This window comes from Alligator mississippiensis, chromosome 1, assembly GCF_030867095.1.
Source record: "Alligator mississippiensis isolate rAllMis1 chromosome 1, rAllMis1, whole genome shotgun sequence".
NCBI lineage: Eukaryota > Metazoa > Chordata > Crocodylia > Alligatoridae > Alligator > Alligator mississippiensis.
The window spans coordinates 190,952,873-190,978,492 of record NC_081824.1 but is presented as its reverse complement, the minus strand read 5'-3'; positions in this window follow the sequence as shown (position 1 = coordinate 190,978,492).

Below are 25,620 nucleotides of genomic sequence, written 5' to 3'. Positions count from 1 at the left end.
GCTAGATTGAAAACCCTTGCTCATGAGGGACATACACAGAATATAAATCTTGACAACAGAATTAGTTCCATTTGGTCTAACTTATTATCTTCCATAAACATATACTTGGTATTTTGCATTGCAATCATCTGGGTATAATTCTACTACCAGGAACTAATTATTGTAGACAGCTTTCCATGTGTATACATTGTTCTCTCTAGCAAACAGACTAACCACTAGTGCAAGATGTCTAGAGCAATAATCATAAAATGAGAAACCAAAGCCTTTCTTAATTCTGTTTACACTGAAGCTGCTTGAAATACACAATCAACTGTTGTTGAACAAGCTTTAGTTCAAGCGCCCCTGCCATCATTTTGAAGCATGGGGATGCTAATACCTGAGACATTGTGGCATTTTAATTAGAGCAGGTCTTGGAGTCACTCTAACTAAAGCTACCCCCTCCCCCATGGACTATTGACAACACATAGGGGGTGCACATGCGTGCATGTGCACCCCCTGAGCGTGGTGGTGCACCCCCTACAAAAAGGCACCACTGACATTGCCAGTGGCGCCTGTGGGCGGTGGCTGCTCGCCACCCCCACCACCGACAACACCAGCAGCATCTGCAGGCAGTCCACGATCACTGCTGGCTGCTGCCGACGCTGCTGGCAGTGTCTGCAGGTAGTTGCCGACCACTGGTAAGCACTTGCCATCCCTCCCTCCCCCCACTGCCAACAGCGCCGTGGCTGCCTGCGGCAGCTCCACACTTACTGCTGCTACACTCCCACAGCTGACAGCCGGAGCTCACCGTGCCCCCCCAGCCACCAGGGGCACACAATGTCCATGCCATGGACCACTTATAAAAGTGCCTTGCACTCTTTAGTTAATGTGCATTAAGACAGGCTAACGTGCATGTTCTTAGTACCTCACAATGGACATACTAGATTTAATATGCATTAACTAAAGCATATTAATGCACATGTAGATACGCCCACTGTGTACCACCTGTATTGTATGTAGCCTCCTATGGTACTACCAGGGCAAAGATAATATGTTGTCAGGATGGAATATACTGATGCACTAAGAAGAAACAGGAAAACATGAGCCTTTACTCATAACTTCAGGACTAAATATAAGAAAATAAGCACCACGGTGTAAAGCAAGAATATAAAATATCTCCAATGATAAAAAAAAAATACTGATGCTACAAGGTACATTGGGTTTTCCTGAATTACAAGAGAGTTCATTCCCTCTCTTGCAGAGCTGCTCAGGGTGGGAAAATGTAAACTGACAAACTGGGCAAGAGAAATGAAAAAGAACCTGTGAAAATGTCAGAGTCCATCCACAAGCAAAGGGAGATTTGGGCTACTATTTGCATTAAGCTGTTTTGATTTCCAGGTATAAGTGTTATCTCTTGAGGAAGCCCCTTGCACACCACAACTACATTTTCTCCTCTGAAGTCACTCTGCAATCTCAACTTATTTTTCCACTAGGACCTGCCACCTGTCCTCTAGGTCCCTCTTTGAGACTTGCCATCAGTAGCCATGTCTACACAAGCGGCAGGCTGCACAGTTGTTACTGTGCGGTCATTTAGTATTTGTATAACCAAGTACTAAATGACTGTGCAGTAACTGGCATTATTGCACAGTAATGTCCCCCCATATTTTTTTCTGATGCTACTGTGCAATAGCAATAAGCTACTGTGCAGTAGCTCATTACTACTGCACAGTAGCATCACATCATGGTTAGTGCCTGCCAACATTACTGCGCAGTAGCGTCTCACGTAGATGCAGCCAGTGTTCCCCAAGTTGTATAGATGACAGGAAGATGTGCCATCTAGACAAGACTTTCAAAACAATTTGCTCCTTTTGATGGCTTGGCACCTCTAACTGACTGATAACAAATCACAGCTATTGGCTGGACCAAGCTGTGTTTCATATGCCAAAGCCTACAAAGCTAACTCCAATCTATTGCTTTTATGCATCAGTAAAAGGGACAAAACAGTGTCAAATGCTACTTGGAGCAACAATTTTAATCACAGTATTTTCTAAATGTGTTGAGGGCAAATAAAAGCCGTTAGATATTTTACGGCGACAAATGCCATAGTTGATGCACATGGCAATCCAAAGCTTAAATTATATCAAGTTTTTAATTACATATTACACACCAAGTCCTTTGGCAATAAAAGGAAAGATTTTACAAATGATACAATGCTGTTTATTGCTTAATCAGAAAGAGACATTTTCTGCCATGTTCTCTAAAAATTTTCTCATTTTCTTCCCACTCCATCCTAGGTCGAACTCCATTCAAAACATCAACGCTTAGAGGCACAGATCTTAGAGCTTGGATTCTAGGCTTCACCAGTGGAAGATTACACACAGAGCAAATCTACATTTCCAGATCTAGCTAGAGAGCCCTTCACCTGACTCCTACCCCTCTTGTTTTGCCAAATGGGAGGGTAACTACATGACAACTAGATGACAGAAATATACACAGAAAATGGAAAAGGGGGTCTAATGATGGAAAAGGTTGAAAACCACTTACTGGATTCAAAATTAATTCTTCTTAAAGCAGTGAATTCTGGTGTAAGTAGACATGATGAAATGACTGAAGTAAAATGACTTTACTACGTACAGCCTTACTATGGAGTACATCTCCACATTCTCATGTAAAATTTCATCATTCAAAAATTGTATTAGCCTAACTTAATTTGGAATAAGCACCAGCTATCCTTTAACCTACTCAATTTCCTCCCATATGCTCACCGTCTAGTAGGGCTGTGCAAAGCTTTGGTCCCTGATTCAATTCGGTGGAGATTCAGCCTGATTCAGTGGCTGAATCTCTGAATCCAAATTGAATCAGGAGACCCTTTAACCTCTCCAAATCGAATCAGAATCCTTTGAATTGATTCAGAGAGATTCGGAAAAAGATTTGCTGATTTGAACATAGACGCAGCTTTAAATGTTTTTTCTACATACCTCAAGGTACCAGGCAGCTCATGAACACTGAGATGCTGGGGCAGGTGAAGTGTCCCACAGGAGCATAGGCGGCTCCCAGCATACTTGGCAGCAGACTTGGAAGTGGATTTCCGGTCCACTTCTAGGTCCACCAAGGAGTGCGCAGGGGGCCCACTCATGCTCTCCCAGCTCGGCAACTGGTGCCTCCTGGGTCTGGGGGTATACCTGAGGTCCCCCCGTGGCCAATTGCTGAGCCGGGGGAGCACAGGGGGGCTTAAAATGGTAGTTAGGTTCCACGTCAGCAGGGTGCTACTAAAGCATGCAAGTAGCCCCACTGAATTTGTTTGTTTTCCAATTCAGTGAATCACATAAGCAGCTGATAAAGTCCATCCTTATTTAACAAAGTACCTAAAACATGCTGAGGTTTTCCATGATCTTCTCAGCATGCTGAATCAGAATTTGCTGCCTAAAGATGGGATTGGTGCCCAAAGTGTTTCCTTTTTTTCTCTTGTTAAATGAAACCACGGGTGAAAGGCACACATCAGGTGAAATGAAGAGATTCCTTCTGTGGGCAGGAAAGAGAAACTGTTTTTAAAGTGCTTTTTGCCAGAAGGTTGATAATCCAATATATAGCAGTTGCCACCTATCAAACTTTCATCTTGATGAGCGAGTTTTTCAGTACTGTGTTTGATGACAAGGTAAAAGGAATATTTGTCAGGCTGTTTTTGAGCAGCTGAGATAAAAAATAAACCATTAAAAACTTATGCTTCTCAACACTCAAGCCTTGTGCAGACAACTACATTTCTTAAGGCTTAAAAACTACTTTGAGACCAAAAATAACAGTTACCATTAATAGAGAGAAATATTATACATATTTACTTCTTACTGATGTGTCTACTTAAAACACAAAAGGGAAGTGTGAATCTCTGAAGGTCAAATCCCTATCAGCAATGGGCACATCTACATGAGATGCTGTAATGCACAGTAGCCTATTCTACTGTGTATTAGTATGTTGCAGCAAAAACTAGTCTACTGTGCACTAAGTGTCATAAAAAAAATCATTTGCCTTTGCTACTGTGCATTTTGCAGTACCTCATATTAGAGGGCACTTTTACATGTGCTCCGGGTGTGGGTGCGACACTTTAATTAGAGCAGCTCTGTACATTACATGTAATTATTTATTACATGTGATTTATTTTATCCACCAATGAAATGCAGCCATCTCTGGGATGAAAGCAGGCAATTATTAATATTTCACAACAAGACAAATAGAAAGTTTAGCATGGAGGGTAAAAAAGTATACCATACCATCCAGGTCTAAAGTCTGGGGGAACTTAGGAAGCCAGACTACAATAATGCAAGTTGGAATTTAGCCAAAAAGTTAGAGCTAACAACTCCACAACAGGAAAATGTACTATCATTTTATGATCGTGTATATCTAACAGCCCAGTGGGCATGTGTACACATTCATTAGTGTACTTTTGCTACTGCACATTAAATTTAGTACCTGTAATGTGTAGTACTAAATACATGTGCATTAGGCTGCCCTAGTATGCAGCAGTGAAAGCGCACACTTTTTCAATGATGCCTAATGTGCAGTAGCCTAATTTTACTGTGCATTAATGCTGTTTTTGCCAGGACTAATGCGCAGTAAAATAGGCTACTGCGCATTAAAACACGTGTAGATGTGCCCAGTGACTCATAATGTTTTGGCACGGGGGTAGTAGGGAATACCATGTTGATCCAGAAATTGAGTTTTCCTTGGAGTTCTCCTTTCCTGGCTTATCCTTACCTAGGGTATGAGGTCTACTGAGGAACACAGCTTGTGGTTGCATGGCTGAAGTAGCCCAGAGGATACCAGCAGTTAACTTCTCCATGATGCAAAGTAGATCCACATAAAGTCTGACAGAGTTTGTCTTCAGGTGTCAGAGACTGTTGTACTCTTTGCTAGTATCAACTATCACAGCAGGATTTCAATTTACAAAAATGGCCTTGAGGAAATGCATTGGCCAGTTGAGAATGTAATGTTATAATAATTCAACAGAATAATGTAGAGAGGCATCTGAACAGGACTGGCAGAATAAGTTAAACAGAGGGCAAAGATGACAAACACATTGCTTCATAAAAGGTTCAAATAATAAGTCAGAAAATGACTATTACACAGAATTTGCAGGACCACACTTCTAATGCGAATCAGAACGTACATTTGGGCATTAAACACCTTGAGACTCATCAGTTAGAATGACAAATCTCAATTTGAACAGTGTTAGTGACTGGGTACAGAAGGCAGCTTTGTAAAATCGTGCATTCGGGACACAACCAATTTGTCTTTTCCCAGGTTCATTAGGATACAGAAAAAATGCCTTATACTTTAGTCACCTATCAATAAACACACTTCTTCCAGGTAACCAGGTATGTAGAATTTTACAAAACTGATAATGAGAAAGATTTTTTGCAGCTGCAACTCCAGCTTGCTGTAACCATGTTTAGTAAGAGAGAAGATACTGCCCACAACATTTTGTTTGATTGTTCTTTACTTGAGAAGGTTCAACAGCAAATAGGTAGGGCCCTTTTCTCCCTAACACCACCTGGGGTGATAAGGAACAATGGTCATAAGCTGATGGAGAATAGGTTTAGGTTAGAGGTCAGAAGGCAATATTTTACAGTTAGGGTGGCTAAAATCTAGAACCAACTTCTCAGGGAAGTGGTCCTCGCCCCTACCTTGGGCAAATTCAAGAGGAGGTTGGATGATCACCTGTCTGGGGTCTTGTGAACCCAGCATTCATTCCTGCCTGTGGCAGGGGTTCAGGCTTGATGATCTGTTCAGGTCCCTCCTGACCCTAGCTACTATGAAACTATGAACTATGAAGTTACAGGGAAAATGAATCAGAAGTGGTAGAGGCTGGATTGTAAAGTGCTTCTAATGGGCATTTTCATTGTTATGTTCCTGAGAGGCAAATACGAGAGTTTAAACCCCCCCAAAAGTTGAAATGGGTCATCCCTGTTTTTTAACTGGGATCCTACAGATTCTATCAACCTACAGGTGGCTGGTCCAAATTCTGCCAATGTGCGAGTGGTCAAGTTGAAATCAGAGGTGTTGTGACCCTTTAGCTAACAGATGATTTTGGCCCACTTTTCTGGGCAAGGCATGAGAATGAGAATTTAATGCTAGTAAAAGAGCTAGTGAATTTGCTGCCCTGAAGAGAATGGTACTTGATATGTCAGCAGGACAACACAAACAGGGCACCACATTTCTGTTTGCTGTGTCACTAGTACGGTTCAAACCTGACCCACAAGGGCCACCTCTGACAATGAGAAAGCACTTCTTTCTGTATGTCCGTTCAATCTGTGGGAATTCCTTTTGCCTGCTAAGATAACAGCTTGCCAATGTAGTGATATTTGTTACACTTTTTTCAACATTTAGTGACCTATTTGCTAATACAGACATACTTACCAGGTAAAAGGCCAGACTATTTTGACCACGGTCTAGTTATCAGGTAGTAACAGCATTTGTTCTGGACTTGCCTTAACAACATGCGCAGACATTTTCAACATCCAGTTGTAACTGCGTGGTGACTCATTACACCACACCTTGCCAACTAAATGGCCATTGTCTCCTAGATGCAAAAAATTGTCTAAGGTTCCCAAGACCCCAAAACAAGAACCTCTCCCATCTGTGGCTTTAAAACTGTTTTTAAGGAAAACAGTCTCGGTTCTCCTGAAGTCAATGGAGTAGTACCTGTTTACATCAGAAGAGAATTAGGCCTAGTTTTGTTTGTCCTGGGTATTTCCTGAGTCTAACTTGTCCAGAACACCCCCCCCCCCCCCCCCACACACACACTTCCTAATGATCAGCCATAAAAGAAACTATGAACACATATCAACTATCTGTTCTATGAAGCAAACTTTTGAGGTGCAAATGCAAGAGTACAGTGCAACGCTAACATCATGAAATATCCAAAGTGAAAATAATTTGCCATCAATTCCTAAACTCTAACTTTAGGGGAAACAAGAATGTAAGTATTTAAAGTACATTACGGATTTCACAAGTCAGAGAGGATTCCTATCAAGTACTAAGAAAGAAAGTTGTTTCATAATGTTTATTCAACTTTCAAATAGTTTTCCTGGAGACATGAATAAAGATGAAGATTCGAATAAAAAAGAAATATGGTGAAGTTTTAAACTGCAGCATCTTAAAAGCTGAATGCCTGAAGCTACCTTTCTGTTACTCTTCACTGAAGTACAGCACAGTAAAATCTATCTGTTTTTGCTGTTTATAATCTTTAGATACTAGATTCAACTACATTAAGGTCCAACCACATTTATTTCCAATGCATTCAAGATCAAGCACATTTTTGTTTGACTGTTAAGTTTTCCAGTGCAGCAAATGGACACTTAACAGCTGGGTGTCATTTACTGTGTTTCACCAAACTAAATACACTAAATTGCTTAGATTATCAACTCCTCCAAATGGAGACTATGTCTTTGTATTTGCTTGTATGACAATTTACCCGATAGGATCCTGATCCTGAATGACAAACCTTTTCAATTGTAAGGATCTACTTCCTTTGCCTTCAGTTTGAGGGAGGGAAAAAATCACACCCCTTTCACACCATTCAGATTACACGGTCCCTCATTTTCCTTTATAGAAAAGTCCTGCTCTGTTTTCTGTCCTTCAGAACCATTCACATCTTCACCCCTTCCTCATCTATCAGCCTGTAGTCTCACCTGTACTGCCTCCCAGTATGTATGCTCTGTACCAATCAAATCTTTCATTTCCTTGTGCTATCATCTTCCAATTAAATAATTTCAGACTACTGCTGCTTCTGAGCAGAAAACTGGACCTTTTCAAATGACATAACACAGGATCAATATAAATCTCAATTATGTATTTCACACTGTACTGAAATATATCATTTGTTCTAGAAATTAATAGATGGCAAAATCTATTTTAGCCAATCACAGCCTGTAAATCATAATTCCTTCATAACAGATGCACACTGAAATATGTATTGCTATCATGGGCTACACTGTGGTCTTTATTTTAATAGAAAAGTTCTATATAATTTAACAGGCCTGAAGCAATAGAATTCTACAGGACTTGGTAGTTTAAATAGGGAATTATATCCTCCCTATATCTTTTTAAAGAAATTCTGTAAGCAAAATATAATTTCTTATCAGATTTTAGGGACAGTTCCAAATACCATGCTGTACAAGCTATAACACTGTGACTTGACACAAGCTATAACATTGCAACCAGTCACTTGAATATTGAGGGTAGTGTGGGTGACAGCGACCGTGACATCATCATGTAAGCTGTCTGGCGCAAGGCAGATAAATCAACTAGCAAGATTGAAGTCCTGGACTTCAAAAATGCAAATTTCAATAGGCTCAGGGTAATAGTAGGGGAGGCCACGCAGGACCAGCAACCAAAGGTGAATGGAGTGCACAAAGAGTAGTTGTTCATCAAGGACACGATCCTTGAAGCACAAAAGAAAACTATTCCTGTGCAGAGGAAAGGTAGCAGAAGGGCTGGCAAGCTCTCTTGGCTTAATAGGGATGCCATGGTCCTCTTGAAAAAGAAAAAAGAGGTGCACACACAATGGAAGCTTGGGACAGTCCTCAAGGAGGACCATACAACAGCGGTTTCCCACAGATTAGGAAAGCTAAGGCAGCGACTGAATTTAAGTTAGCAACGGAAATCAAAGACAATAAGAAGTCCTTCTTTAGGTATGTAGGGAGCAGAAGGAAAACAAATAGAAGCATGGGGCTCCTGCTTAACACCTCAGGACAGCTGGTAACTGACACTCAGGAAAAAAACTCAACTCCTGAATGCCCACTTTGCTTTGGTATTTCACCAGACCAAGGGGAAAAACATGCTCGCCACCTGGACAAGTGAGAGGAAGTCGATATTATATACCCAGACTTCCAAAAGTCATTTGATTTAGTATCCCATGATATCCTTGCAGGAAAATTGAAAGATTGTGGGCTTAACTGCTCAACAGTTAAGTGGATAGGAAACTGGCTGCAAGGTAGGGCTCCAAGAGTTCTTATGAACAGATTTGTATCATCCTGGCGAGAAGTGGCAAGTGGTGTCCCTCGAGGGTCCATGCTTGGCCCCGTGCTTTTCAATATCTTTATCAATGATTTGGATGTGCGGGTGAAGAGTTCACTGGTCAAGTTTGCAAACAACACCAAGTTATGGGGGAGCATGGTCACGCCTGAAGATAGGCTGTAGATTCAGGTGGACCTAGATAGGCTGGAGAGTTGGGTGAATCAGAACCAGATGAAGTTCAACACTGAGAAGTGTAAAGTGCTCCATCTGGGGGCAAACAATCCCCAACATACCTACAGGATAGGTGGTGCCAATTTGACTAGCACCGCAACTGAAAGGGACCTAACAATCGCATGAACATGAGCCATCAGTGTGACAGTGTAGCCAGTAGGGCAAACAATACTCTTGCAAGCATCAACTGATGCATCTCATGTAAAACCAAGGAAGCGATTCTTCCACTGTACTGAGCACTGGTGAGACTGCAGCTGGAGTACTGTGTCCAGTTCTGGGCACCACACTTCAACAAGGATGTGGAAAAACCTGAGAGAGTCCAGAGAAGAGCCACCCGTATGATCAGAGACTTGCAAAGCAGACCATATGAGGAGAGGCTGAGGGACCTGGGCCTATTCATCTTAAAAAGAGAAGGCTAAGAGGGGACTTGGTAGGAGCTTACTGCTACATTAGGGGAACAGATCAAGAGATCGGTGAACAACTCTTCACCAGGGCACCCTTAGGGAAAACCAGGATGAATGGCCACGAACTCCTGGAAGATTGCTTCAGGCTCAACTCTAGGAAAAACTTCTTCACAGTCAGGGTGTCTAGACTGTGGAATAAACTCCCCTCAGAGGTGGTGCAATCACCTACTGTGGAAATCTTCAAGAGGAGACTGGACAGTCACCTTGCTGGGGTTACCTGACTCCCAGTTTGTCTTTCCTGCCTAGTGCAGGGGGGCTGGACCCAATGATCTTGTGAGGTCCCTTCCAGCCCTTAACTATCTATAAATCTATGAATTGCACTCATTGCCTCCTAATTTCTATGCGTCTTTTCCATGAAAGGTAGATTAAATTTCCTGTAGAGGACATTGTGTCGGTACATAAGGAGGGGCTTTCCTTATATTTTGCTAAGAACTGAAACAATTGCTACAAGACCTTCCATTAGTCAGAAGGAAAAACACTTTGCCCACCACCCCATATAATAATAATATGGCCCACCATATTATCATTATGCATTTCCAGAATCCACCTCCGAACAACTAAGCACCTAAGTCTCTTCCAAAGCTAATTTCATACCAATAGCGCTACAGAAGTTCTCAGCATCCTCAGAAAACCAACAGCCTCTGCTGCTTTTTTGTTGTATCATACCTTACCACATCAGATGATAATGTGAACAATAGCATTATTATTATTATCATTGCTAGTAATACAAATTAATACAATAATATTAATAATTATTGATAATGACTATAGTGATAAAGATGCTAATGCATGATATATATTCTTAGCAAGTGATTTTTTTTAGGTCATCTAATGTCTTTTACTTGGTTTGTACATATTTTTGATAACTTTGTTCCACAGGTTTACTGCCCTTTCTTCCATTCTTTACGTGACTCCTTTCGTTTATGTAATGGAGTTAAACACAAGACTTTATTTCACCTGGTATTTAGCTTGGTCTGTGTCTGCTTCTCTCTCAGACATGAAGGTAGGGCCCTTTGTACTCAAAACCTTGTCCCATATCTCTCCAATTGTACAAGTGACTCAGTAAAAGATATTCCCAAACAAACCTTATCTCTTGTTATGTTTACTTTGACATTTATGTGTCCACAAAGGCCTTTATTACTATGGATATGGCTCTATTGTAAACATTAGGCCTTAATTACATTTCCCAAATATTTGGAATGTTATGTTTCTCAAAGAAAATGTTTTAGCCAGTTAAAAGTGCCTAGGAAAAAACCCCAATGATTTCTGATAAGAAAATGTGTTTTGCACAACAAATAATTTATGCAGATACACTTCAATGCCTTCCTATATGCAGTGTGCTAATCCTTTTGTTAGAGCTAATAAGTTCACTGTTAAAAATGTATTAGAAATTACACACCTGTCTTCATAGCTGGTCCCACTTTAAATATGCAAACTCCAAATACAATTCATTTAGCAATCAATAGGAAGGTAAATTACAAAATGTGATTTTTTGATTGCTTCTACATTCTAAATACTTCTCTATCTCCAATATACCATCCTATATATTTGGACTTTCAATTTTTAATTAATGTTTAGCTGTGATTTCTTAAATACTCTACGATAAAACCATTGGGAGCCTATACCTGAGTGTGGAGGCTGTTTTTTGTGCCATCAGGTTTGTTGTTGGTGATCACAGAGGAGGACGATCACTCCGACGGGTCAAGTAAAGGGTTGTAGATGAGTCTGTTGATGGCTATCAAGGCTGATCTTAGAGCCACAGACTCTCTGGGAGCTGCCATAGGTGGTGATTAAAGGGTGTCAGACTTCAGAATTCTTGGTTTTGTTTCCTTTCCTTCCGTTTGTCATTTTTTCACCTCCATGGTGAGGCAGTTTTCCTCAAAGTTGTACCTTCTCTCACAAGGTGCCACCATGTAGTCCTGTCCCAGGCTAGTTTTTCCCAATTGTGATGTCAATATCACACTTAACATTTGCCTTGAGGGTGTCCTCAAAGTGTTTCCTCTGACCCCTACATGTGGCCCTGCGTGTGGCCGAGCTGGAAGTATAGCAGTTGTTTTGGTAAACATACTTCAGGCAAATGCACACAATGCTTTGTCCACTGTAGCTGACGTTGAATAATCAATGCTTCCATATTCATGGTGTTAGTATTGGTGAGGACACTGGCATTTGTGTGACTATCCTCCCACTTCATGCCAAGGATCTTCCAGAAGTAGCACTGGTGAAGGCGCTCCAGGTTTTTTGGGTGGTTTCTGTAGGTCACCCAAGCTTCACAGCTATAGAGAACAGTTGGGGCTATAGATAACAGCCTTATATAGTAGGAATTTTGTTTGAGCCCTGATGTCGTGACTGTTGAACACATGATGATTCAGTCTTCCAAAAGCAGCACTGGCACGTTGGATCCTATACTGGATCTCCTTGTTCATGTTGGCTTTCTTTGAAAAATGGATGCTGAGGTATGCAAAGTGTTCAACATTCTCCAGTTCCTGTACATCAATGAGGATCTTTGCCAGGGGAGTTGATTGGTCCGGAGCAAGCTGGTGAAGCACCATTTTTTCCCCGATGTTAAAGGTCAGTCCCAGGCAATGGTATGCTTGGGAGAAGCAGTTAAAGGCTGTTTGTAAGTCTTCCTTAGTATATGCAATGACAGCACAGTCATCAGCATACTGAAGTTCCACAATTGAAGCCAATGTAACTTTGCTTTTGGCACAGATGCAGGAGATTGAAAAGGTTCCCATCCATCCTGTACTCAGTGCCAGTGCCATGTGGCAGACAGTTATGGATGAGCATCTTGATGACTGCAAGAAAGATGGAAAACAGAAATAGTGCAATCATGGCAGCCCTGCTTGATGCCAATTCAAATGGCAAAGGGCTCTGTGGCAGAGCCACTGCAGTCATCTGGTCACGAACGAGTCTTATGATGATGATGATAAATACCTTTGGGCAGCCAAACTTCAATAAGGTCTTCTACAGAGCATCACAGTTAACAAAGTCAAAGGCTTTGGTTAAATCAATAAAGGCCATATACACTTCCTGGTGTTCTCAGCATTTTTCCTGGATCTGCCAGGCTGGAAAAATAATGTCAATGGTTCTTCTCGATGGATGGTCTGAAGCCACATTGAGACTCAAGAAGGATTTTCTTGGCGAGAGGGAGCAGTCGACTGAGCAGAATTCAAGCGAGGATCTTCCCAGCGATGGAGAGGAGGGCAATACCTCAATAATTTCTACAATCAGTCTTATCTCCCATTTTAAATATGGTGACAATATTGGCATTCTTTAGGTCAGTGGGAATTTCCTCAGTGTTCCAGATTTTAAGATACAGTGTGTTGATGTGGGCCCCAGAAGTAGCCATGACTCAGGAGGCATGCTGCTAGGCATGTTGACTTGGGTTTACTGCCATGCCTCATCCCTTTGACTCTAGTTGCAGAGGGTTGGCCATGGATCCACCGACCAGGACACTGGCCTCCCCAAGCACCTGGCCTGAGGCTTCCCCCCAGGCTATGGGCTTCTGCCCAGACCCTGGCTCCCTGCCCCAAGTCTATAACTGAAAACGTAAATCAATAACAACAAATAAAAAGGTGGCACTTATCCTGTGCTGGTCATTTGGAGTCTCTGTGGTCCATCCTCCACATTGCAGTCCTGTTGCCCCAGTCATGCTGACCTGGGTACAGGCTGGCAACAGAGCCTCATCTGGGTGAGGAAAAGCCCGCCTGGGCACCACATCATCCACATGAGCCCTTAGTAGCGGCTGCCAGCCCTGCACCCCCAGAGAGCCCTTCATAGCCACTCCTGGCTGCTCTTAACCCCCTCTCTTGCAGGGGTGGGCCCTTCTGCCTTGCCCTAGTGGCTGGACTTCCAGCTGCCTGCAGCTGGGAAAACTCTCCCAACTGCGGCTGCTCACTGCAGTTGCACACACCATGTAGGCCATGGTATAGCTTTGTTTGTTTTAGAGTGGGGTGGGGTGGGGAGGAGGAGGAGATGTCCATCTGCTGGGAGACGCAGACAGCAAAGTCCCACCATTCATGCAGGTTTCTAACCTGTGTAGAGGACCTCCGCCTGACACAGGAAGTACATGGTCCCACTACGGAGAATGCCATACTGGATCTGGTATTGGCAACGGGGGATGACATGGTAGGGGACCTACAGATCGGTAGCCAGCTGGGGTACAGTGATCACCTAATAATAGAATTCTTTATAAAACATCGAGTGAGTAAGGTAACTAGTACGGTGAAAGTGCTAGACTTTAGGAAAGCTGATTTCAATGAACTCAGACAATTAGTCAAAGACGCACTGCAGAGTAGGAGTTTTGAAGTGATGGGAGCTCAAGAAGGGTGGCTGTGCCTTAAGGAAATGATCCTTCAGGCACAAAGCAAGACGATCCCGATGCGAGGGAAAAGAGGGAAAGGGGCCAGGAGGCTTCCTTGGCTGACCAGAGAAATCCAGGGCAGCCTAAGGGCCAAAAGGGGAGCACATAAAAAGTGGAAACAGGGAGAGATCACCAAAGACGAATATACCTCCTCTGCTCGCGCTTGTAGGGAGGCAGTTAGACAGGCCAAAGCTACCATGGAGCTGAGGATGGCAACCCAAGTAAAAGACAACAAGAAATTGTTTTTTAGATATATTGGGAGTAAAAGGAAGGCCCAGGGAGGAATAGGACCCCTGCTAAATGGGCAGAAACAATTGGTGACGGACAGGGGGGACAAGGCTGAACTCCTCAACGAGTTCTTTGCCTCAGTGTTCCTAAGCGAGGGGCACGACAAGTCTCTCTCTGGGATTGTAGAGGCAGCAGCAAGGCGCCAGACTTCCATGCATAGACCCTGAGATGGTGCAGAGTCACTTGGAAGAACTGGATGCCTTTAAGTCAGCAGGCCCGGATGAGCTCCATCCGAGGGTGCTGAAGGCACTGGCCAACATCATAGCAGAGGCACTGGTGGGAATATTTGAACGCTCGTGGCGCACGGGCCAAGTCCCGGAGGACTGGAAAAGGGCCAATGTGGTCCCCATTTTCAAGAAGGGGAGGAAGGAGGACCTGGGCAACTATAGGCCAGTCAGTCTCACCTCCATCCTCGGCAAAATCTTTGAAAAAATTATCAAGGCTCACATATGCGAGAGCCCGGCAGGACAAATTATGCTGAGGGGAAACCAGCACGGGTTCATAGCAGGCAGATCGTGCCTGACTAATCTAGTCTCTTTTTATGACCAGGTTACGAAACACCTGGACACAGGAGGAGGGGTGGATGTCGTGTACTTAGACTTCAGGAAGGCCTTCGATACAGTATCCCACCCCATACTGGTGAACAAGTTAAGAGGCTGTGACTTGGATGACTACACAGTCCGGTGGGTGGCGAATTGGCTAGAGGGTTGCACCCAGAGAGTCGTGGTGGATGGGTCGGTTTTGACCTGGAAGGGTGTGGGCAGTGGGGTCCCACAGGGCTCGGTCCTGGGACCAATACTCTTTAATGTCTTCATCAGCGACTTGGACGAGGGAGTGAAAGGTACTCTGTCCAAGTTTGCAGATGACACAAAACTGGGGAGAACAGGACATGCCAGAGGGCAGGGAACAGCTGCAGGCAGACCTGGACAGGTTGGACAAGTGGGCAGAAAACAACAGAATGCAGTTCAACAAGGAGAAATGCAAAGTGTTGCACCTAGGGAGGAAAAATGTCTGGCACACCTACAGCCTAGGGAATGACCTGCTGGGTGGCACGGAAGTGGAAAGGGACCTTGGAGTCCTAGTGGACTCCAAGATGAACATGAGTCGGCAGTGTGACGAAGCCATCAGAAAAGCCAATGGCACTTTATCGTGCATCAGCAGATGCATGACGAATAGATCCAAGGAGGTGATACTTCCCCTCTATCGGGCGCTGGTCAGACCGCAGTTGGAGTACTGCGTGCAATTCTGGGCACCGCACTTCAAAAGGGATGCGGATAACCTGGAGAGAGTCCAGAGAAGGGCCACCCGTATGGTTAAGGGCTTGCAGACCAAGCCCTATGAGGAGAGACTAGAGAACCTGGACCTTTTCAGCCTCCGCAAGAGAAGGTTGAGAGGCAACCTTGTGGCTGCCTTTAAGTTCATCACGGGGGCACAGAAGGGAATTGGTGAGGATTTATTCACCAAGGCGCCCCCGGGGGTTACAAGAAATAATGGCCACAAGCTAGCAGAGAGCAGATTTAGACTGGACATTAGGAAGAACTTCTTCACAGTTAGAGTGGCCAAGGTCTGGAACGGGCTCCCAAGGGAGGTGGTGCTCTCCCCTACCCTGGGGGTCTTCAAGAGGAGGTTAGATAAGCATCTAGCTGGGGTCATCTAGACCCAGCACTCTTTCCTGCTTATGCAGGGGGTCGGACTCGATGATCTATTGAGGTCCCTTCCGACCCTAACATTTATGAATCTATGAATCTATGGGCTACAGGCAGCTCAGACATGTGCCTTTTCTAAGCAACAGGGCCCAGTCTCTTTAGAGTGGATCTTGTTGGTTATGGTTTCCTGACAAACTTTGAAGACCTCAGCTGTTATGACATCAGGGCCAGGTGCTTTGTTGTTCTTCATTTGTCTATTGCCTGGTGGACTTCTTCAGAGGTTGGTGGACGTGGCTAGCACTTCCCTTATTAGATGCTGTGGGATGGATTCGATGGTTTCATCAGTCACCATCAACTCTTGGTTCAGGAGCTTTTGGTAATGCTCCTTCCAGCAGTTTTTGAAGGACTCATTGTCTTTGAGGAGTGTACTGTTGTCTTGAGATCTAAGCAAGATGAGCCCACAAGAACTTGGTCCATACACAGCCTTGATTGCACTGAAAAAGTACTGCATGTCTTGATTGTCCACAAATTGTTGGACTTCTTTCATCTTCTCTTCCCATCATTTGTTTTTGATTTCTCAAATTTTTCTCTGGCTTCAGCTTTAAACTGTCAAAAGTTTCCCCACCTCTGACTGGATGTAGGATGGTTTTGCCAGTTACAGAAAGTTTTTCTTCCAAATCAAGAAGGGCTTTAATCTCAATGCTCTTTTTGTCAAACCAATCCTGATTTCATTGGATGATAAAGCCAATTGATTCCATGCAAATCTCATGGTGGTCTCTTTTAGAGCTTGCCAATCATCTTCAACACAAGTGTTATCATTTTCAGCCCTAAGATTGGCAAGTTTCTCACTGAGATGTGTTTAGAGGGCTTTGCAGTGTCTAGGGGTCTGAAGGCATTGGATGCTGTACTGTCTTTGGAATGATGTGGGTTGCTTTCGATGTTTCAATGCAACCCTGAAGCCATCAGAATAGTACTCCGGTGAAATGACTGTCGACACCACACCAGGTAGGGTCAAGGCCCTTGGCAACCCAATGCCTGTCAGGACAGTGCCTTGGGGACTAGAACTCACTGGGTCTACACACTCGGCTAAAATTGCCTGCTTCTCGTCTACCACGTCTTGATGTTGAATAGTTATTAGTTGGGAGATGGTTTATCTGCCAAGCGTCCAACCTCAAGTCTGTCCCATTGGTTTTCCTCACAGGGCTCCTGCCACCTGTAACACCCCATCCATACACCAACAAGATATAAGTGGATGGACTCTGGGTCCGAGTCAGATGTTCACAAACATTTATCTCCCCAGTTACTAGGCCGGGAGTTATCTTGGGGCTAGGTCAGCCAGGCTGTGCTGCTCAGTCCATGACAACGCTGTCTGTTGGCCAGAGCTCAAAGAGGAAAGAAAAAAAGGAAAAGAACCTCCAAAATTTCAGTCAGGCAAATGTCCTGGCCCAATGGCCTGTCAATACAGTGGATCACAAATGTTCAAAAGTTAAACTAGACTCCACTTGAGTGTTACCCCTCTGGTTCTTGGGCCACCTAACCCAAGGAAGAAGACAAGCAAAAAAACCCTCCATGCTTATTTGGTCCAAATCCCCAGCATGCTGGCCAAGCCACCCTCCACCATTACAAGTGGGTTGGCTACCTGCTCCACATCGACAGCAGAGAAGCAACAAAAACAAATCCTCCAAAAGGGAAAAACAAATAATGAAGAAAAGAAAAAAGAAACCTTGCTTTCAGTGGCACCGCTCCGTTGGCAACCCACTGATTTCTTCCCCTGTGTGGGGTCCAACTAGATTCCTGAAGCCTCTGGATGCTGCAGTCCCAGTCCAGAGGCAAGCTGGTCTATCAGAGCTCCTCTGAGCTCTCAGACTTTAAAGCAGCCCTATCCCCATCTTCTGGGGTTTTGGCCATGGGACTGGGTCATGCTGCCTGGATAGGTACCTTTCTCAGGGTACTGCTGGCCCCAACCCCAGTGGTCCCTTTTCCTCGCTGCCTCCAGAAAGTTCTCACTGCAGCTGCCCAGAGCCTGGACCACATCAGGCTGCCCTGGGATTCTATCACTGCTGCCTCTGGGCTGCCCTGCAGGGTAGCAATGACAGTGTAGAGGAGCCAAAGGGCAGCCCAGAGGTGGCTGCGATGTAGATGCAGGGCAGCCTGGTGTGGTGCAGGCTCTGGGTGGCTGCAGGGAAAACTGCTCAGTGGCAGGGAGGGGGAGAGGCCACTTTTCCTCAGCACCAAGAAACAGTTTCTGCCTGGCAGCTGCTGCTGCTGCCAAGTCTGGATGGGCAAGTCCGAAGCAAGCACGGGGCACGCTGGGTCAGGGCTGTACATGTGGCTCCCTGACAGTATCACGGGGTTGGGGCCAGTGGTAGCACCAGCTGGAAGCCATTCTAGCCCCACTACATGCCCAGGGGGCGCCAGGACATGCCACATCTGGGCAGTGTGGAGTGAATGTGGGGTGGGACTTTGTGCACTGGGCCCTGCCAGCACTACAGGGCTGGGGGCAGCAGCAGCAGCAGCTGGAACATGCTGCCACCACCCAGGATGCCTAGAAAGGCAATCCCACTTTGGAGCTGCCCCAGCCCTGCTGTGTGCTCAGGGGGCAGCAGGACACACCACAGCCAGGCAGTACCTGGGCCAGGCAGGACCAAGGGACCTGCCGCAGGCTGGACGAGGGCCCTCTGCAGGCTAGATCTGGCCCACAGGCTGTATTTTGCCCACCCCTAGATTAAAACTATGTTGGATTTATCTCTACAATGCTTCTGAGATGGATTTTAACTTTTTAAAGTGAATTAAATTCAAAGCGTCATTCTTTTTTTTCTGAACTCAACCTAATCTTGTAACCACATTAAAGGTGTATACTTTGTTAATACATCTTCATTGCCCAGGTCAGAACTCTGCTTTGCAAAGTCAACATGAAAACTGCAGTGCTATTTCCCTGAGTCACACACAACTTATAATATTGCATAATCAGACAGAAAAGGATGAAGAGGCTCCACCTCAAATTGATTATTTGTGAAAGCAATTACAACCAACAGCAAAATGAAGCCATTTGTAAATGGACTGCATGTGACGTAAGCAAAACACAGGAAGGGCATTTGTTGTGTAGGTTACAGTGACAAAATAGAGTAGTAGGCTTAGGTGAGGGTTTGGCTGGGATGTAGGTAGCCGAGCCTGCAGGTAGGCCCTGAAGAGCAACCAGGATGTCAGCTAGGTAGTGGGGTACAGGTTACTAGAGTATCAGGTCAGGGTCTAGAAAAGTGGAGCAGGGAACATGGGACCAGGTTCCAGGAAAGCCAGAGGTAGATTGGAGATAAATCATCCAGGGTGCAAGCTAAGGTCAGAAGCCAGGAGCTGGGTACTGACTTCCAGGGAAGATCCAAGAGCAGGGTCAGGGAAAGCCAAAGCCAAAGCCAAGTCAGCAGCCAGGAGAACTGGAGAGAAATTTGTGGAAGTTTTTCCAAAACCTTCTGGGTATCCAAGTTTTATTACCCACCTCTTGTGGCAAGAAACCCAAACCCTAATTATGACTATGAAATACAAACACATTTTTATAGACACATATATGTCATCTCAACATGATAAATATAGAATAAGGCCAATGAAAACATCAGTGATCAAGGTCTAACACCTAGGACTGAAGGATGTAAGTCTAGAAAGAATCTTTGGGTTATCAAATCCACTCCCTTGCTATCTGGAGCCATCCTATCCTGTTCATAAGCTTATCCATTTCCATTTTTAAATTAGGTATTTTTGTACCTAAAACTCATGTTGAAAGGCTGTTCCAGAATCCCTCTCGTCTGCTGGTTATAAGCCTTTTAATTATCAGTCTAAATTTATCTATGGCCAATTAATACTCATTTGTTCTTGTGCCACAGCTTACATAACTCTTCCTCCCTCTCTGGAGTTTCCCATGCTGAGGCACACGTGGAGAACAATCCTATTTACTTCTTATCCTGAACCAAAACTTACTGGTAGCAGGCCAGCAGACTGTCAGCCATAGAAAGATTTGAAAAACAATTTCTCTCTAAAAAGCAGATACAAGATAAAAAATATTGATAGAGGCCATGCTGTTCTGGATCAAATTGTAAAGTACCCCTCTGCTGGCAGGAAAAGAGGATTAGAAACAGCTAGTTGTCCCAGCCAGGGCAAGCACCCACGCTGGCAATCAGACTCTTTCATATCAGCTAAGAATTACCCTATTATTGGAAACCACTGGGAATTCTTTATGCTTTTCTTAGATGATTCTTACTTGCTGATTACAAGAGCCAAATTATATTATTCTGTTACTACAGCTCATTCCTACCTCAGGCTTCCAGATAGGCCTGCACAATACACTTTCCTAAGCTATTCAAGCATATTAAAAAATTGGAGCCCAAACAAAATGACAGATTTTTTTTTCTGACCACTAAGAATTTAAATAATCCTAATAAGATTTTAAATTAATGCCTTAATCCAGTACCCATTAAGCAGCAATGGAGCATAAAGATCACTGCAAAGTGATTTTCCTCTCTTGTCCTGCAGACTCCTCATTGAAACATCCTTTCAATCCCAAACACAGAAAATGTGGTTTGTGATCTCACAGACAAATGTATGACTAAATTGGAGATTAAGGCAAGTTATTTGAGATATAATGATAAAATAACAGGTGTCTATCACTGTTTGAAAAGTATTCTAGTTCTTTTTGTTCTTGTTTTAAAGACGTCATAGTTACTGGTGAGATGTGGTACAAAGGATCAGTTAGAGACATCCAAAAGAAATATAAAGAAAAGTGCTAAATGAAAGTGGTTGGCTTATTTGTTCTCATCTCTCTAGCAGAAGGAAAGCTTAATTGATACTCTCCAGCACTGCTGACCCAGAGCATTAAAAAACTCTTCAGTAATAATAATGATAATCATCATACATTTGGGATTCCTTTTGTTTAAGGCCCTTCTGGTTTTGAGCCATTTGCAAGCTTTCCCCAACAACTGTAAAAGACTGAAACTTGCTTTAAGACAAAAAGTTTAAGCCAATTTCCATGTATATTTTCTTGCCTTTGGAGACCAAGGCATTGCAAAAAATGCTGAATATCATGAAACTTAAAATCACAGGAGTTGGCAACAATGCAATTCTTGAAGTATTATTATAAATCTTGGGAGGCTTGGAGCTTTCATGAATGGCTCTGCTCCTTGAATCATACCCAGCTGCTGAAGGGTGTGAGAATGAGACCACTTGGTTCATTGACTATTTACCTAATTTATACAAGGGGAAGAGTTACCCATTGGTCTGTGATACCATCTGGATTAGAAATTAGAAGAGGAACGTAGTGCAGAACAAGACAGAATGTGGGGATCAAGCTAATAGGAGTGCTGAGTCCCTATAGTTGTCTGTACAGTTGTTCTTCCAGCTCCGGCTGTCTATGAAGTTTTGCAGATGTTTAGCGGGCTACTGTTTCTGCCTCCTAACTCCTGAAAGAGGGAAAGAGACAAGCTTTGCAGAATTTAGGACACTTTCCTAGCAGTTTCCTCTCAAACCCTTTGATGAACATATGGCATCAACCTTACTTATCTGGATGTCCTCAAACCAAAGTTTGGTGTGACAGAGCAGGAAAGCAATCCAATATAATAAGGTGTTTTGGATCCAGGAAAAATGCAGAGACAATCCACATGCAGTGCTTGGCACTGTAAGAGGAGAATGTGTTTTGTTTTGTTTTGTTTTCTTAACAGAGCAGAAAAAATGCCAAAAAAAATTAGGAGTCATCACACTTCCAACTATGAAAGACCCAAAGATTACTCCAAAGAATTGAAGGCAACTGCTTTTGGAGTCTGATGGCTTATTACTGATCATTTCACCAATATTATAAAGCCATTCTCAAATGCATTTACAAAAGCAAACCACATCATTGATGTAAAAATCTTTCAGGACAAAGATGTGATTCTACATTATGATTAGATTCCATGCAGTATTCACTTGTCAGAGTAACCTAGGGGCTAAACATCAGCAGATGACGGAAAAAAATGGATGAAGGAAGAACAGGAAGATCTTTATTGCTTCCTGATGATGCACTACTGTTCTTTGGCTGATTCACAATCCATGAGGCAGTTCTAAGCAAAATCAAGCTTTCCCATAATGCCCATCTACGTATTAGCTTCTCTACCTCATAATACACAATTTATATTCTCCTATTATAGAGCAGAGGTAATATCAGTTGGTTTGAAGATTACATGAAAATAAGCCAATTTTGCTATATTACTTTTAATTCTAAGTCCTTGCTCTCCTTCTCCCCCAACCTTGGGGGTGCCCACTAGTGCTACATAAAGGCGTTTAAAAATTTTTGGAAGAAAACTGATGAATGACCATGTAAACAAGGGAAAGGATTACAAGTTTCAGTGCTGTAAATAAATTAGGCCAATTAAACTCCTGAAAACTGATACATAAGCTGAGACGCTATGGTTAAATACAGAGAGTCAAAAAGCCTGGGGCAGAATCAATCCAATCTATGCAGGTTTCTCTAAACTGTAGATTGGACCGTTAGTGAACCAAAGTCACGTTTGCTTTTTGGTTGGGAAAGGCAGGCTTGGTTGGGAAATGTCTGCATTGGCCAAGGCCAGAAGGCAGGGGACACTCTCACACACCTCCCAGCATGCCGGACATTACCAAGGGCACCCAAATTCAGGCAACTGGGAGCCATCCCGGACTGGCTGTCGGGCACATGCACCCAACCCACTGCTGTCAGCTGCAGGGAGCACAGAACCTTGCAGTGGTGGAGGTGAGCTAGGGTGACGGAGCCCCCCGCCCCAGTCCTGGCCCTCCCTGAGCTGGGCTCAACTGCACTCTGGGGCTTTCACCCCTGCCTGGCAGGCCAGGCTGCCCAGCCCTGCCCACCATGAGTTGCTGCCTCTGATCCATGCAGGCAGGGGAGAGGGGAGGGTGGGAAACGGTGCCCCTTACCTTGGTCCTGGCTCCCCTGAGCTGGGTTCTGCCAAGCTGGGGGGAAACCCATGCCCTGGGGTTTCCCCTACCCTGGCCCTAGGTTTCCCTGAGCTGGAGTCTGCCCAGCTGGAGGGAGCCCCATGCCCTGGGGGCTTCCTCTGCCCCAGCCCTGGCTTCCCCCACCTTGGGAGGAGCCCAGAGCTGGGACAGGAGGTTCCTCCCCACCACCCACCATTGCAATCCTCCCAGGCTGACAGGCAAAGGCAGGATACAGGGCTGAGGAACAAAGGCTTTGCTGCTGTAGCTCTGTGACAGCCCAGGAACAGGGCTGGCCCAGCTCAGCCAGAGCAGAGGAGCACCAGTGGAGGCTAGCCTGCCCACCCTGCAAGGCCAGGGAGTGGCAGAGAGGCTCCAAGGCATGCTGGGATGGCAGGGGACTGCTATGTAACTTGAGTTGGGAGGAGATTTAGAACAGAAGGTCAATAGACCAGTCTGACCTAAACTGATTAAATCTGATACTACATCCATTCAGGGCTATCTTAAACTGGGTTCTGCCATTTTGAAACTGGTCTATGTGCACTAAACTTCTGTTCTGTTATAGGTTTAAACTGGTTTCCAATCACTTATACTGCTTTATGTGCAATTTCTGTACCCAGCCTTTATTAAATATAAAATGAACAGACTAAAGCAGAAACAGGGTGCTATACAAATTTGAAGGTCATGGGGCAGCACATTTTGAAAGGAAACAAATTAATTTTTTTTTGACTAACACCAGCAACTTCAGTTCCACAAAAGCTAGTGAGCAGTTGCTCATCCCAATATCCGAGCACTAGAGGATATACTTCTTCATCACTATACCACTTTTTATTATGACATTGTCATATTGGCTATTGTGACTGCCATCTATAAAAGCCTCTTTTTATTTCATGTCTCGTCTTGTGTTCAGAACAATCTTCCATGTCTCAGGCACTGCCCACCCTCTCTTTCCAAACACTGAGTAATCCTCGGATAAAGCCCACAGAATTTGTTTTCAACCTTTTTGGACTCAAGACACGATTGTTAGACTCTCAGCAGCCCTTGAAAAATGCCAGCTCTTAGCTTTCACTCATTTTTTGACTACAGAAAAATAGTAGAGCATTTCTTTTGTTTCAAAGAACTCAGAAAGCCCACAACAGATCAGAATATTTGTGATGCTATGGATTCCTATTTGAAATTTCTGGGATTATCTTGTGAATAATGCATGGGTGACATTATTAATGGTAGAATCTTGGTTGAAAAATGACCGGTCTACAGTGACAGAAAACACATGAGAATACAATGCTCCGGGACTCTAACATAACATGCACTAACCATTTATGAAGATTTTAAGAGGTCCATTTGTTATATGAATTAACCAAAAAAGCTACCTTATAGGCAGCTCTAAGACAAAATGGACTTCTCGTAAAGCATTTACAGGTCAACATTTCCTGCATGCATTAATTAATAAGCATGGATGAGTTAAGGTTATTAGGAAAGAATACACAATTTTTTTATCAGATATCTGAGCACTCAGATTCACTGGAGTCTAATCAAGTTTCTGAAAAGATGTGTTTCACATATGCTGAAATGATAAGCATTAGAATGAATATAGTTCCATATTTTATATTGTATCACCTAATTACCATAGATATTCCCATATTATACTAAGCACTTTTGTCTCTTATCTGGAAGAGCAGAAAGAAAGAAAAGCATGATACAGAAATAATTTACTAATAATGATCTCCTGAATGAGGTTGAAGTTCACTGGAGAGATGCATGGAGGGAATATGGGGGGGATAGCACAGAAGCATACATGGGAAAAGAAAAGAAAGGGGAAGGGAGAAGAAAAAAGGGGAAGACATGGATGAAGTCACTGTCAAAACAGGAGAAACAGCAGTGAATATGAAAGGAGACAAGGTTGGTGCTGAGTGATACAGGGCTCATCAACCACGCTTGTCACCTCAGAGCTGCACTGCTGGAAGGTCAGCAGCTGCATTCTGAAATAGCTAGAAATGCTGAATGAACTGAATGGGTTCCAGTAGCAGAGCACTGAGATAACAAATGAGGTGAGAACTATACAGCATATCTGATAGCCAAATTCACGGTTTTGCATTGGCTTCCTTCTCACTGCATTTCAAGGTATTAGCAAGGTTCTCTCCAGTCCCAAATGGAATGGAATCAAGCCATCGCATTATATTACGAGGTTCAATCCATTAGAAGACACTCAACTATTCCAAAGAGCTTGGCCACTTAAAGGCATTTACTTTGGGATTTGCCTCCACTAGCAGTCCACCAAAGTTCATGTCTAACACGACTGAAAGGTATTAGAATCTCATTCACCTTGTCCACAGTTTTTGTTTTTATTATTCTTGATAATATGGTTGTGGCTTTACATATTACCCACTGGAGGTGAATTTCACTGCTACCACAACTGCGGTCTCATAGGCAATAATTCATTACTGTTCTACTTTGGTAAATAAGCAGTTAGCTGCATGGTTGGTTTTATTTAAAACCACCTATCAAAAGATAAAACTATAAGTAGTTTTTCCTTTTTTTTTTCTTTTAAGTGTGGATGAGATACAGGTTCAATTAATTTCAGCCTTTCAGAGCCTATCATCATGATAGTAGTCATATTCAACATAAATATCTAACCATACTACATGACAATAGATAAATTGTTCTTACTATAGGACTACGTTTTGATCTGAAG